The sequence below is a fragment of the Salvelinus sp. IW2-2015 genome, linkage group LG15 (assembly GCF_002910315.2).
Source record: "Salvelinus sp. IW2-2015 linkage group LG15, ASM291031v2, whole genome shotgun sequence".
Taxonomy (NCBI): Eukaryota; Metazoa; Chordata; class Actinopteri; order Salmoniformes; family Salmonidae; genus Salvelinus; species Salvelinus sp. IW2-2015.
In genome coordinates, this window is record NC_036855.1 from 65,823,952 (window position 1) to 65,838,937 (window position 14,986).

The following is a 14,986-nucleotide window of genomic DNA, read 5'->3' on the forward strand; positions in this document are numbered from 1 at the left end:
GTCTGATTGGGGATCATATTTAGGTAGCCATTTCCCTTTGGTGTTTGTGGTTCTTATTCTATATTTAGTTGCCTGTCTGCACTATTCATATAGCTTCATGTTTCGTTCGTTTTGTTGTTTTGTTAGTTTGTCAGTGTTCTTTCTCTAATAAAGAAGAATGTGTCCCCAATAAACATTTTTGGGGGGCACATGGAGCAGTCGGCGGATCCGAGGAGCGAACCAGAGCCAGTCAGGGACACGGATGAGGAGTTCGACGCAAGATTCCGGAGAGAGGTGCTAGCATTGAGAGCGCTGCAGAGCGGGCGTGCTGGGGAGCGTATGACTGGTCAGACACCGTGTTACGCAGTGATGCGCACTGTGTCTCCAGTTCGCATTCATAGCCTGGTGAACTCTATTCCAGCTCTTCGCACTTGCCGGCTCAAGTGAGCATCCAGCCAGGACGCATTGTGCCAGCTCTACGCTCCAGATCTCCAGTGTGCCTCCACAGTCCAGTACGTCCTGCGTGTCCTCAAGCCCAGGTCCGGCACCACGCATCAGGCTTCCAGTACGCTTCCACAGACCAGAGCTTCCGGCGACAGTACCCAGTCCAAGACTTCCGGCGACAGTACCCAGTCCAGAGCTTCCGGCGACAGTACCCAGTCCAGAGCTTCCGGCGACAGTTCCCAGTCCAAGCTTCCGGCGACGTTTCACAGTCCGGAACCTCCAACAACGGGCCACAGTCCGGAACCTCCAACGACGGGCCACAGTCCGGAACCTCCAACGACGGGCAACAGTCCGGAACCTCCAGCAACGGGCCTCAGTTCGGAAACCTCCAACGACGGTCCACAGTACGGAACCTCCAACGACGGTCCACAGTCCCTGAACCTCCACAGATGGTCCACAGTCCGGAGCCTCCAGCGACGATCCCCAGTCTGGAGCCTCCAGCAACGATCCCAGTCCGGGGCCTCCAGCGAACGATCCCCAGTCCGGGGCCTCCAGTGACAATCCCCAGTCCGGGGTCTCCAGCGACGGTCCCCAGTCCGGGGTCTCCAGAGACGGTTTCCCAGTCGGGGACTCAGCGATGATCCGCAGTCCAGAGCCTCCGGCGATGATCCGCAGTCCAGACCCTCCGGCGATGATCCACGGTCCGGTTCTACAAAGGCGGAGGATCAGCGTAAAGAGGAGGAGCGGCGTCCAGAACCAGAGCCGCCACCAAGGGTAGATGCCCACCCAGACCCTCGCCTATAGGTTCAGGTTTGCGGCCAGGGGTCCGCACCTTTGGGGGGGGGGTACTGTCACGCCCTGACCTGAGATATCTCTGTTTTTCTTTATATTTTGGTTAGGTCAGGGTGTGACTAGGGTAGATACGCTAGTTTTTTATGTCTAGGGGTTTTGTATTGTCTAGGGGTTTTGTATTGTCTAGGGGTTTGTTGTCTAGGGCTTTGTAGGTCTAGGTATTTGTATGTTTATGGTGGCCTGATATGGTTCCCAATCAGAGGCAGCTGTTTATCGTTGTCTCTGATTGGGGGTCATATTTAGGTAGCCATTTTCCCTTTGGTGTTTGTGGGTTCTTATTCTATATTTAGTTGCCTGTCTGACTATTCTATAGCTTCACGTTTCGTTTGTTTTGTTGTTTTGTTAGTTTTGTTCAGTGTTCTTTCTTCAATAAAGAAGAATGTACGTATACCACGCTGCACCTTGGTCCGATCTTTATGACGAACGTGACACCAAGACTGTAACGCTCTGAGTGTCGGGAGGTGCGAAGTCAGACGCAGGAACAGCAGAGCTTCAATATGTTGAGTCTTTTAATACTCAACTTGCAAACGCAATGTCCAACACGGACGTACTGGGTGTCAACACAACGGTCCAACGACACGATAAATTAACCCAGTCCACAATAATAACATCCACTCCCGAAATCCAAAAGCCACAATGAAACAATCCCGCACAAAGAAGCGTACGGGCTGGCTGACTAATAAAGCCACACTAATAACAATTAACTGAACACAGGTGATACAAATAAACACATAAGGAGGGGGAGGAAAAAGAGTCAGTGGCAGCTAGTAGGCCGGTGACGACGACCCAGAGCGCCACCGAACGGGAAGGAGAGCCTGCCTCGGTTGAAGTCGTGACAGTACCCCCCCTCTGACGCGCGGCTCCCGCAGCGCGCCGACACCGGCCTCGAGGGTCGACCCGGAGGACGAGGCGCGGGGCGATCCGGATGGAGCGAATGGAAATCCCTTAACATAGATGGATCCAAAATGAGACAACGATAAACAGCTGCCTCTGATTGGGAACCATATCAGGCCACCATAAACATACAAATACCTAGACCTACAAAGCCCTAGACAATACAAACCCCTAGTCAATACAAAACCCCTAGACAATACAAAAACGAGCGTATCCACCCTAGTCACACCCTGACCTAACCAAAATATAAAGAAAACAGATATCTCAGGTCAGGGCGTGTCACTTGGGGTCACCAGGTTTCAAAAAACACCATCAGACGCCACCTCCACAACCACAGTCTCTTTGGAAGGGTTGCCAGAAGAAAGCCCTTTCAGAGCCCAAGACACACACGCAAGCGCTTGGAGTTTGCCAAATGTCATTTAAATTATGACTGGAAGAAGGTGCTCTGGTCAGATGAGAGCAAAATTGAACGTTTTGGTCAGATACAGCATCGGCAACTTTGGCTMTTAAACAGAGCTGCATACACCTCATACCCACGGTGAAATATGGTGGTGGGTCAGTGATGTTTTGGGGCTGTTTTAATTCCAGAGGTCCAGGGGCACTGGTTAAGATTGATGGCATAATAAATTCCACCAAGTATCAGGCAATTTTGGCTGACAATATGGTTGCCTCTGCCAGAAGGCAGGTGGACTTTTCAACAAGACCAACACATACCTCAAGATCCACACAGAAATGGTTCTGTGACTACAAAATCAATGTTCTGCCATGGCTATCTCAGTTGCCGGACCTCAATCCAATCGAAAATCTGTGGGCTGAGTTGAAGAGGGCAGTTGATAAGCGCAAACCCAAGAATATGATCTTGAAACGATCTGCATAGAGGAATGGTCCAAAATCCCTCCAAATGTGTTCATTAACCTTGTCAAACATTATATGAAAAGACTCCAAGCTGTTATCCTTGCCAGAGGTTCTTGCACTAAGTACTAAATGAGGAGTGACAATAATTATTAAGAAACCTTGATTTTGGTGACATTTATTTTGTATTAAATAATTGTATGATTTTGGTTGGTTCCATTGAAACAATAATAAAGTACAGTATTTCTCACATGTTGGTATTTTGAGTTTCTCTATAATTATATTGTTTATATTTTTTTAAGTATTGTTTGTGCATTGCCAGTCAGGGGTGCCAGCCATTTTGGAGCCCACTGTAAGTGTTGTGATGTGTGTTTTGTCCTATATTGTTATTTAATTTATTGTGTACTTTTAATCCCAGCCCCCATTCCCGCAGGAGGCCGTCATTGTAAATAAGAATTTGTTCTTAACTGACTTGCCTAGTTAGATAAAGTTTCAATAAAATTAATAAATAAAAGTGGGACATGCTTTCCTATGGGAAATGCTAACAGTTTCCTGTCTGAGTAATACGTGTATTTGCCTGCAGGGAGCCAGCATTGATAGCCTGGTAGATCTGTTCGTCAGTGAGGGGGTGGAGGGATGCCACAGCCACGTTGAGTAGGGGGAGGGCCCGTTCGAAGGAAGACTGTGTAGGGAAACGCATGTTGCACTGCAACAGGTACACCTCAACCAGATTGACAGGCACCACCTGGGATCAGTGAATCAATCAGTTAATTGATCAGTCAGTCAGTCAATCAATCGGTCATTATTCTACACATTTCTTAGATAGGGAGTGCAATAAAATGGCACATATAATTAAAATGAGGACTAAAATGAACAAGACAAGAATAAAACTTAGGCAATACAACATAGTGTAAATGGCAGGCTGACCTTGTAGCTGGAGCTCTTGAGGACCAGGTACCCCTTCTCTATAAGGTCAAAGGTGAGTTTGAGGTACAGATAGGAGCCCTGGCTGAGGGCCTTGAGGTGGGCTGAGAGCTTGCCGAAGGTGGTGTTGTCCATCTTGCCGTTGAGAGAGATGTTGTTCTGTATCTCAGGACTGCTGTGGATGCGGTGCAGGATGTAACCCTGTAAGTCCTGGTCTATTGCATCATTCTCCTCCAGACCATCCACAGAGATATGGTGGAATGGGAGCAGCTTGGTGATCTCCTATAGGAGGGAAGTAAGGGAGGGGAGAGGGGAGAAGGAGGAGGAGGAAGAGGAGGGGAATGATGGAGGAATGAGAGGAGGATGAGGAGGAGAGAGGAGGATGAAGATGAATGGACAAATAATGCGGGAAGAAGGGATAAATGGAGAAACGAGATGGGAGAGATGAGAATGAAGGTGGGTTAAAGAAGAAAAAAAGGTGGGAGGGAAAGAGAGGTAGAACAAGATATAGAAGCCATCTAGGATCTTCCACTGATGTCAATCTATTGACAATCTCTATCAAAATAAAAMTATACTTGTTTGGACAACAGTAACCATGTTTCCATCCAGTTTCTAATGCAAAAAAAGTCAAACCCTATAAAAAAAATTACGACAGCTCTGATGGAAACAGGAAGTTTCGGTAAAATTGTATAAATGCCGACAGATAATTTGTTCATTCAACATGGTGTGATCTTTTTGTGTCGGTAAAATTGCGGTGGAAACGCCTTTATGAGCAAATATTTACAGTTGAAGTCTGAAGTTTACATACACTTAGGTTGGAGTCATTAAAACTAGTTTTTTCAACCACTCCACAAATTTCTTGTTAACGAACTATAGTTTTGGCAAGTCGGTTAGGACATCTACTTTGTGCATGACACAAGTTTATTTTTCCAACAATTGTTTACAGACAGATTATTTCACCTATAATTCACTGTGTCAAAATACCAGTGGGTCAGAAGTTTACATATATTAAGTTGACTGTGCCTTGAAACAGCTTGGAAAATTCCAGAAAATTATGTAATGGCTTTAGAAGTTTCTGATAGGCTAATRAACATAATTTGASTCAATTGTAGGTGTAACCTGTMGATGTATATCAAGGCCTACCTTCAAACTCAGTGCCTCTTTGCTTGACATCATGGGAAAATCTAAAGAAATTAGTCAAGACCTCAGATTTATTTTTTTTGACCTCCACAAGTCTGGTTCATCCTTCCAAACGCCTGAAGGTACCATGTTCATCTGTACAAACAATAGTACGCAAGTATAAATACCATGGGACCACGCAGCCATCATACCGCTCAGGAAGGAGACGCGTTCTGTCTCCTAGAGATGAACGTACTTTGGTGCGAAAAGTGCAAATCAATCCCAGAACAACAGCAAAGGACCTTGTGAAGACGCTGGAGGAAACAGGTAAAAAAGTATCAATATCCACAGTAAAACGAGTCATATATCGACATAACCTGAAAGGCCGCTCAGCAAGGAAGAAGCCACTGCTCCAAAACCGCCATAAAAAAGCCAGACTARGGTTTGCAACTGCACATGGGGACAAAGATCGTACTTTTGTAGAAATGTCCTCTGGTCTGATGAAACAAAAATAGAACTGTTTGGCCATAATGACCATCGTTATGTTTGGAGGAAAAAGGGGAGGCTTACAAGCCGAAGAACACCATCCCAACCGTGAAGCACGGGGGTGGCAGCATCATGTTGTGGGGGTGCTTTGCTGCAGGAGGGACTGGTGCACTTCACAAAATAGATGGCATCATGAGAAAGTAAAATTATGTGGATATATTGAAGCAACATCTCAAGACATCAGTCAGGAAATTAAAGCTTAGTCGCATACTTCCAAAGTTGTGGCAAAATGGCTTAAGGACAACAAAGGCACGGTATTGGAATGGCCATCGCAAAGCCCTGACCTCAATCCTATAGAAAATGTGTGGGCAGAACTGAAAAAGCGTGTGCAAGCAAGGAGTCTTACAAACTTGACTCAGTTACACCAGCTCTGTCAGGAGGAATGGGCCAAAATTCACCCAACTTATTGTGCGAAGCTTGTGGAAGGCTACCCAAAACGTTTGACCCAAGTTAAACAATTTAAATGCAATACTACCAAATACTAATTGAGTGTATGTAAACTTATGACCAACTGGGAATGTGATAATAGAAATAAAAGCTGAAATAAATCATTCTCTACTATTATTCTGACATTTCACATTCTTAAAATGAAGTGGGGATCCTACCTGACCTAAGACAGACAATTTTTCTAGGATTGGTGTATGTAAACTTCCGACTTCAACTGTAAATAATATACATCATATCGAAGTAAACGTTGGAGTCACGCGATGATATGTTGTGTGGTCCTCCCACTATGACTCAGGAAAGCATGCAGTTTATTAGGCTACAGATGAAATAAGTTATGAACTTCACAAAGTGGTGAAAGTGCAAGGTGATGAGCTTGATGCTCCTTTCCAATAAATATCGAGGGTCTTATTCTGGTGACATGATGATCAATGCTTGGCTGACGTTGGAGAAATACAAATAGTCTTGATTTTATCCATAATATTCTCATGTAGGTTAGGTAGCCTACCCACACCGTATCTGTGAGCTGTTGGCTAGAGCACATGTACCAAGACCAGACCAGGCACATTTGTTATTTAACCCAACAGTTTTTTGTAACAGAAATACAGGTAGAGTTGAAAATGCTATAGATTTTTATTCACTACACGAAAACTTAAGTGAAGAAGTACATTTTGTGTCACTACGTCATCACACACTGATTTTTATCATCAACAAGTGAATTAGGTGGAAACACACCACTGGTAGGAAAATGTGCATATTTTCTTAATGCGGATTCTAAAATATTCGCATGAAAACCTTTCGCCAATTGGATGAAAACGTAGCTAGTGTTAATGCTGTTTATTTTGAATGGTAGAGGACTGTATCTAATGAGTCTACCTTTAATGTGGTCCTGACAGTGACCACCAGTTTGAGCCAGTGGGGAAACAAGCTGATGGTTTTGCTGAGGAAGGAGACGATGGTGTCTCCGTAGTCAGGCTTGTGGAACTCTGCTTCATTTAGCCCATCTATCAGGATGACCAGGTCTTCTTCAGAGGCGATCTTCCTCTCTGGAAAAACACACAGAGAAAATAGTAAATATTGACCAAAAAAATCTGACTGCAAATGTTCTGCCTAATGTACTCAGACCTGTATTGCTAAAATCAGGAATACATACACTATATATACAAAAGTATGTGGACAGCCCTTCAAATTAGTGACTTTTAATGTGGCACCGTCATAGGATGCCACTTTTTCAACAAGTCAGTTCGTCAAATTTATGCCCTGCTAGAGCTGCCCCGGTCAACTGTATGTGCTGTTATTGTGAAGTGGAAATATCTAGGAGTAACAAGTGTTAGGCCACACAAGCTCACAGAACGGGACCGCCGAGTGCTGAAGTGCATAGCACGTAAAAATTGTCTGTCCTCGGTTGCAACACTTACTACCGAGTTCAAAACTGGCTCTGGAAGCAACGTTAGCCCAATCACTGTTCGTCAGGAGCTTCATGAAATGGGTTTCCATGGCCAAGCAGCAACACACAAGCCTAAGATCACCATGCTCAATGCCAAGCATCGACTGGAGTGGTGTAACGCTCAGAGGCCGTGGAGCTTGTGGAGCGATGGGTAACGATGCTTTGTGGGTGACTGTTGTTGATGTGTGCAGAGGGTCCCTGGTTCGCGCCCGGGTCGGGGCGAGGGGACGGACTAAAGTTAAACTGTTACATTGATGCTGTTGACCCGGATCACTGGTTGCTGTGGTAAAGGAGGAGGTCGAAAGGGGGGTGAGTGTAACGGATGTGAAATGGCTATCTAGTTAGCGGTGGTGCACGCTAATAGCCTTTCAATCGGTGACGTCACTTGCTCAGAGACCTTGAAGTAGCGGTTCCCCTGGCTCTGCAAGGGCCGCGACTATTGTGGAGCGATGGGTAACGATGCTTCGTGGGTGACTGTTGTTGATGTGTGCAGAGGGTCCCTGGTTCGCGCCCAGGGCGAGGGGACGGACTAAATTTAAACTGTTACACATACAGGAATGGTTTGTCGGGATCATGTGGAAGAACTTGACTGGCCTGCACAAAGCCCTGACCTCAACCCCATCAAACAACTTTGGGATGAATTGGAATGCCGACTGTGAGCCAGGTCTAATCGCCCAACATCAGTGCCCGACCTTACTTATGCTCTTGTGGCTGAATGGAAGCAAGTCCCCGCAGAAAATTTTTCAAAAAAATAATCTTCACCTTTATCTATCCAGGTAGGCCAGTTGAGAACAAGTTCTCATTTACAACTGCGACCTGGCCAAGATAAAGCAAAGCAGTGTGACAAACACAACAACACAGTTACACATAAACAAACGTACAGTCAATAACACAAAAGAAAAGAAAAATAGAAAAATCTATGTACAGTGTGTGCAAATGTAGGGAAGTAGGCAATAAATAGGCCCTAGAGGTGAAAAATAATTACAATATAGCATTAATACTGGAGTGATAGATGTGCAGATGATGGTGTGCAAGTAAAGATACCGGGGTACAAAAGAGCAAGATGGTAAGTAATAATATGGGGATGAGGTAGTTGGGTGTGCTATTTACAAATTGGCTGTGTACAGGTACAGTGATCGGTGAGCTGCTCAGACAGCTGATGCTTAAAGTTAGAGAGGGAGAAATAAGACTCCAGCTTCAGAGATTCTTGCAATTCGTTCCAGTCATTGGCAGCAGAGAACTGGAAGGAAAGGCGGCCAAAGGAAGTGTTGGCTTTGGGGATGACCAGTGCAATATACCTGCCGGAGCGCGTGCTACGGGTGGGTGTTGCTATGGTGACCAGTGAACTGAGATAAGGCGGGGCTTTACCTAGCAAAGACTTATAGATGACCTGGAGCCAGTGGGTTTGGTCACGGATATGTAGTGAGGGCCAGCCAACGAGAGCATACAAGTTGCAGTGGTGGGTAGTATATGGGGCTTTGGTAACAAAACGGATGGCACTGTGATAGACTACAACCAGTTTGCCACTCTGAGTAGAGTGTTGGGGACTATTTTGTAAATGACATTYKCGAAGTCAAGGATCGGTAGGATAGTCAGTTTACGAGGGTAAGTTTGACCGCATTAGTGAAGGAGGCTTTGTTGCAAAATAGGAAGCCGACAACATCTAGTGGAAAGCCTTCCCAGAAGAGTAGAGGCTGTTATAGCAACAAGGGTTTGGGTAATCCTATAGCAGCAAACTCCATATTAATGTCCATGATTTTGGAATGAGATGTTTGACGAGCACATACGTTTGGTCATGTTGTGTGTGTTTTGAGGATCACATTCATAGTATAATCAATGTGAGCAGAGACTGAGTCACGAGGAGTAGAGATAGTTGTATCACCTTTTTAGAGGGCATTCATGGGTTCTAGGTATGTGTCCCAAATGGAAACCTATTCTTTATATAGACCAGAGATTCCCTATATAGGGCACTACTTTTAAGCAGGGCCTATAGGGCACTACTTTTAACCAGGACCTATAGGGTTCTGGTCCAAAAGAGTGCAATATATAGCTAATAGGGTGCCATTTGCGATGCAGACCAGAACTCACCTTTGTAGAGAACATCCAGGGGTTCTAGAACTCCTAGTAGAGTTATCTATGATAGTTATCTAAGGGTGTATAATAGCAGCAGATAATAGCAGCAGGGAGTTGTATCACCTTTGTAGAGAACATTCAGGGGTTCTAGAACTCCTCTTCTGAAGGAGGCCAGGGGATCCTTAACACAGGAGCGTAGACTGAGAATACTCTGTAGCTGTGGCTCCCTGAGCAGCAGCTCTCTGTAGGCGATGAGCTGCGGCGAGCGACACAGCAACGCTGCCACGTTGTGGACAAACTCCGGCACCAGGCACGTGTAGGCATTGTCCGCCTGGCAGTAGTGGTACGCCACCACCTGGGGGCGATAGAGAGGGGGATACGTGATAATCAGGTTAGTAAAATGGGATGGAAAATACAATATTGGGTTATGTTCATAAGGGCACACTGTAACAAAACGTTCCACAAAATGTGAAAAATAAAATGAGCATTTCTTATTGGTCCAGGAAGTCCCTTAACGTTTTAAGGGGGCTGGGGAGAGAGATGGGGCTGGGGAGAGAAGGGGTGGGAATGGGGCTGGGAAGAGGGATGGGAGGTAGGGGTAGGGAATGGGTCTGGGGATGGGAGAGGTAGGGAATGGGTCTGGGGATGGGAGGGTAGGGAATGGGTCTGGGAATGGGACTGGGAATGGGCTGGGGCGAGGGATGGGGCTGGGAATGGGGCTGGAAGAGGGATGGGCTGGGAATGGGGCTGGGGTGAGGGATGGGGCTGGGGAGAGGGAAGGGGATGGGAATGGGGCGGGGGAGAGGAATTGGGCTGGGGTGAGGGATGGGGCTGGGAATGGGGCTGGGGCTGGGGGAGGGTTGGAATGGGGCTGGGTGAGGGGAAGGGTTGAATGGGGCTGGGAAGGGGGATGGGGCTGGGTGTGGGCTGGAGGCGGGGCTTGATGTGGGGCTTCAAATGGCATCTGTCACCCCTGTTTAGGGAAGGAGAGACTGGGGCTATGGTGTGATGATGTGAGTGTTGTGGGGATTTAGGGAAGCCACTAAGCACCGCCTCTTACATCAGTCATACCTTATTTAACAGTCTAGACAGGTTCATAAATGTTAACAAGTTTACTCCAGAGAAAAGGTTGTAAGAATGTTTATAGGCCAAAATGGATATCTGTAATCTAAAGAGCCTTGCGTACTGATGTCTCAAATGTGAAACTTGAAACTGTTCCAATATCCACACTAGCGTGCCACTTAATATGAAGTTGGACATGCATTTTAAGTGGTATGCTAGCTAGACAATGAGGGTATAATCTTTTTTGGAGGTTTTATATTTTTTAACCTGAGATGCCAGTCTCCTCATGGTCTCCTCCTGGCGTGGTCTCATCTCGGGGGTCCCGGGACAGCTGCCCCCTCCCAGGGTACCTGTGCTGTGGGAGGGCTGGGGCTGGGTAAGGGGGAGCTCTCCATCTGAGGAAACGCATAGAAGGAAGAGGGTTTTACCAATGGCATGTTTGTCAAACCATTATTGTTTTACCTTAAAGGGGATATCTGCGTTTCAAACAATAACAAAGCGGATACGCCGCCTCTGTTTTGGTGAACAGAAATGTTTTTAAGAAACTTTATTGGAAGATGAGTTGTTGGGTGTGGTCATTTTAACAACACTCTCTAATAGTAGGTATCTGAGCCTACGTTTGGGTGAGGCCTGCGGAGAGTCAGAGGCCATCTGTCTCATGCGTGTTCCATGGCAGCTCAGCGCCACCAGACGAGAGATGATGGCTGTCTTGCCGTAGCCAATGTTGCCCACGACAACCACACCGCGGATGGTGCTGTTTTTGCCACTGTTGAGATGGGCGTCGACCTCCTGGAACAGCCAATCACGGCCGGTGAAGATGGAGTCCATGGTGATGCTGGGCACCTCGAAGAGGAGGGGCTTCAAGGAGATGTCAGGTGGCCGGTACGGGGCGAACTGCACTAGAGGGGGAGAGCGGGAGGATGACAGTTAAAATGGTTGCTACTATTACATTAAGATACATGAGTGTGCATGAACTACGGTGAGTCCTGAATGTCATGGAACTGCCTCAGGGTTAGGTAGGTTACTTTATTTTTGATCTTGTCTCCTCAACCCGCRCGCTTAACCCGGAAGCCAGCCGCACCAATGTGTCTGAGGAAACACTGTTCACCTGCCGACTGAGGTCAGCCTGCAGGCGCCTGGCCCGCCACAAGGAGTCGCTAGAGCATGATGAGCCAAGTAACCAAACCATCCCCTAACCCGCACGACGCTGGGCCAATTGTGCCGGTAGTCCCTACCGATCACGGCCGGTTGTGATACAGCCCTGGATCGAACCAGGGTCTGTAGTGACACCTCTATCACTGCGATGCAGTGCCTTGGACCGCTGCGCCACTCGGGAGGCCCGGTAGGTTACTTTCTAAATGTAACAGTTACTAGTTACCTGTCCAAAATTGTAATCAYTAACGTAACTTTTGGATTAGCCAAACTCAGTAACGTAACCTGATTACTTTCCCCCTAAGACATTTGCAGTTTCACTGTCATTACGGGGTATTGTGTGTAGCTGGGTGAGATGTTTTTAAAAAATCTATTTTGATTTCAGGCTGTAACACAACAAAATGTGGAAGAAGTCAATGGGTGGAGCTGTATGGAACTACTTGGAACTATAGGGAGCTACATTGGCAAGAAAAAGTATGTGAACCCCTTTTTAATTACCTGGATTTCTGCATAAATTGGTCATAGAATTTGATCTAATCTTCATCTAAGTCACAACAATAGACAAACACAGTCTGCTTAAACTAATAACACAAACAATTATACGTTTTCATGGCTTTATTGAACACACCGTATAAACATTCACAGTATAAGGTTGAAAAAGTATGTAAACCCTTGGATTTAATAACTAGTTGACCCTCCTTTGGCAGCAATAACCTCAACCAAACGTTTTCTGTAGTTGCGAATCAGACATGCACAACGGTCAGGAGGAATTTTGGATCATTCCTCTTTACAAAACTGTTTCAGTTTATGTCTGGTTCTTGGGATGTCTGGTGTGTATCTTTGTCTTGAGGACATGCCACAGCATGTCACGTTCGTCGTTTGGATGAAGAGAGAAGGACCAAGGCGCAGCGTGATACGAATACATTCTTCTATTTATTTAACACGAAACGAAGAACACTTAAACTAATCAAAACAACAAAACGAACGTGAAGCTATATATATACAGTGGGGCAAAAAAGTATTTAGTCAGTCACCAATTGTGCAAGTTCTCCCACTTAAAAAGATGAGAGAGGCCTGTAATTTTCATCATAGGTACACTTCAACTATGACAGACAAAATTAGAAAAACAAATCCAGAAAATCACATTGTAGGATTTTTAATGAATTTATTTGCAAATTATGGTGGAAAATAAGTATTTGGTCACGAATATCCCTCACCTTCCTCATGATCATTGATGCCCCACGAGTGAGATCTTGCATGGAGCCCCAGCCGAGGGTGATTGACCGTCATCTTGAACTTCTTCCATTTTCTAATAATGCGCCAACAGTTGTTGCCTTCTCACCAAGCTGCTTGCCTATTGTCCTGTAGCCCATCCCAGCTTGTGCAGGTCTACATTTTACCCCTGATGTCCTTACACAGCTCCTCTGGTCTTGGCCATTGTGGAGAGGTTGGAGTCTGTTTGATGATGTGTGGACAGGTGTCTTTTATACAGGTAACGAGTTCAAACAGGTGCAGTTAATACAGGTAATGAGTGGAGAACAGGAGGGCTTCTTAAAGAAAACCTAACAGGTCTGTGAGAGCGGAATTCTTATTGGTTGGTAGGTGATCAAATACTTATGTCATGCAATAAAATGAAATAATTACTTAAAAATCATACAATGTGATTTTCTGGATTTTGTTTTAGATTCCGTCTCTCACAGTTGAAGTGTACCTATGATAAAAATTACAGACCTCTACTGCTTTGTAAGTAGGAAAACTGCAAAATCGGCAGTGTATCAAATACTTGTTCTCCCCACTGTATATATATATATCGTGGGGCAAAAAAGTATTTAGTCAGCCACCAATTGTGCAAGTTCTCCCACTTAAAAAGATGAGAGAGGCCTGTATTTTTTCATCATAGGTACACTTCAACTATGACAGACAAAATGAGACAAAAAAATCCAGAAAATCACATTGTAGGATTTTTTATGAATTTATTTGCAAATTATGGTGGAAAAATAAGTATTTGGTCACCTACAACAAGCAAGATTTCTGGCTCTCACAGACCTGTAACTTCTTCTTTAAGAGGCTCCTCTGTCTCCACTCGTTACCTGTATTAATGGCACTGCTTTGAACTTGTTATAGTATAAAAGACACTGTCCACAACCTCAAACAGTCACACTCCAAACTCCACTATGGCCAAGACCAAACAGCTGTCAAAGGACACCAGACAAAATTGTAGACCTGCACCAGGCTGGGAAGACTGAATCTGCAATAGTAAGCAGCTTGGTTTGAAGAAATCAACTGTGGGAGCAATTATTAGGAAATGGAAGACATACAAGACCACTGATAATCTCCCTCGATCTGGGGCTCCACGCAAGATCTCACCCGTGGGGTCAAATGATCACAAGAACGGTGAGAAAAAATCCCAGACCACACGGGGGGCCCTAGTGAATGACCTGCAGAGAGCTGGGACCAAAGTACAAAGCCTACCATCATAAACACACTACGCCGCCAGGGACTCAAATCCTGCAGTGCCAGACGTGTCCCCCTGCTTAAGCAGTACATGTCCAGGCCCGTCTGAAGTTTGCTATAGAGCATTTGGATGATTCAGAAGAAGATTGGGAGAATGTCATATGGTCAGATGAAACCAAAATATAACTTTTTGGTAAAAACTCAACTCGTCGTGTTTGGAGGACAAAGAATGCTGAGTTGCATCCAAAGAACACCATACTACTTGTGAAGCATGGGGGTGGAAACATCATGCTTTGGGGCTGTTTTTCTGCAAAGGGACCAGGACGACTGATCCGTGTAAAGGAAAGAATGAATGGGGCCATCTATCGTGAGATTTTGAGTGAAAACCTCCTTCCATCAGCAAGGGCATTGAAGATGAAACGTGGCTGGGTCTTTCAGCATGACAATGATCCCAAACACAGCGCCGGGCAACGAAGGAGTGGCTTCGTAAGAAGCATTTCAAGGTCCTGGAGTGGCCTAGCCAGTCTCCAGATCTCAACCCCATAGAAAATCTTTGGAGGGAGTTGAAAGTCCGTGTTGCCCAGCAACAGCCCCAAAACATCACTGCTCTAGGGAGATCTGCATGGAGGAATGGGCAAAATACCAGCACAGTGTGTGAAAACCTTGTGAAGACTTACAGAAAACGTTTGACTCTGTCATTGCCAACAAAGGGTATATAACAAGTATGAGATAAACTTTTGTTAT

General features: G+C 45.6%; 1 protein-coding gene and 1 pseudogene across 1 annotated transcript in view; both read right to left on the minus strand.

Annotated features, from left to right (window-relative positions):
* The window catches only part of LOC111973858 (transcription initiation factor TFIID subunit 4-like), a 747,250-nt gene that overhangs the window by 496,269 nt on the left and 235,995 nt on the right, over window positions 1-14,986 (minus strand). The gene's annotated exons all lie outside the window — the stretch shown is intronic.
* Window positions 1-14,986, minus strand: part of LOC111974468 (protein TANC2-like) — a 54,289-nt pseudogene that overhangs the window by 36,735 nt on the left and 2,568 nt on the right.